Source organism: Cornus florida, unplaced genomic scaffold (genome assembly GCF_030987335.1).
Source record: "Cornus florida cultivar Cherokee Brave unplaced genomic scaffold, ASM3098733v1 CherokeeBrave_3.0.0_Hap2_Chr07, whole genome shotgun sequence".
Classification (NCBI taxonomy): Eukaryota; Viridiplantae; Streptophyta; class Magnoliopsida; order Cornales; family Cornaceae; genus Cornus; species Cornus florida.
The window spans coordinates 12,869,543-12,870,747 of record NW_026775577.1 but is presented as its reverse complement, the minus strand read 5'-3'; positions in this window follow the sequence as shown (position 1 = coordinate 12,870,747).

Here is a 1,205-nt window from a genome sequence, read left to right as displayed (position 1 = left end):
TTAAAATTGCACCTATGACAAATCCACCCAGAAAAGAAGAAGTTGTGCCACGCAGGCCTCCTATAGAATCTAGGTTTTTTCAAGGTTGTGTAGAAAAGTTTGAAGTGTTATAAAAGAGGGATAGAAGATTATAAAACATTGGAGGGTTTGTAAAATTTTGAACTGTAATTCTAAGAATATAGCAAGTTTTGTAGTGTATATCTAAGATATTTAGATGGGCAATCTTAGAAAGATTCTAGCCTTGATGGAGGAGGTGGATGATTATAAATAAGTTTGTTGTCATTTGTAAACCATAATCGCTAAGAATGAGAACCAAGCAGTAAGAGCGAGTGTAAAGTACAGGGTGAGAATGCAAGTAGATAAAGGTTGAATGTAAAAATTGCAAGCTAAAGACTCTGGATAGATTAATTAGTCTGAGGGTTAGACTTGTAAATAGTTCGTTGTTAAGTAGTACTCGCTAGAAATCAATATACTGAATTCTTCATTAATTGCTACTATCATTTTATCAATATCTTTACATATTTAATTGAGTGCTGCAACAAAGTTTAAAATTTTAAATTGGATCGAAAGACGGTTCCATTTATGAATTGGTGTGTTTTATTTATAAGTATGAGTTGGCGTGTTTTATCCATAAGTTTGAGTGACGAGTTCTGTTTAGTTATAGACTTATATTTTTTTTTAAGGAAAATGATATATATTTACTACTTGGGAAAAAAAAAGGAGGGAAATGGATACTCAATTTAAATGCATGTGTAGTAAAAAATAATAATAATAATAAAATAAAAATAAAATAAAAACTACACATGGGTAGAGTTAGGAGTTCTAAATAACAAAATGGTCGATTTTAAAAGTTTATTTTTCAATTTGATAGATTTAAATAAAATAATTACAAATAATTATTGTTAAAGTCTCAAATACCCTCTTTGTAATCTGATTTGCTTTTTTGGCTGTCAAGAAATATGCCTTTTTAGGTGTGCTTGTTTCCTTACTTAATAAAATTGATTAATTATCAATATATATATATATATATATATATATATATATATATATATCAAAAATAGTTTTCTCCATTTATCTTTTCAAATTGATTTCATGTATATTTTTAGTGAGACCAAATTTACAAGATTATAGAATAAAATAAAACAGCAAAATAAAATAAACGTACCAATAGAGACCTATATTATTTGCTAAGAACACAAGGAATA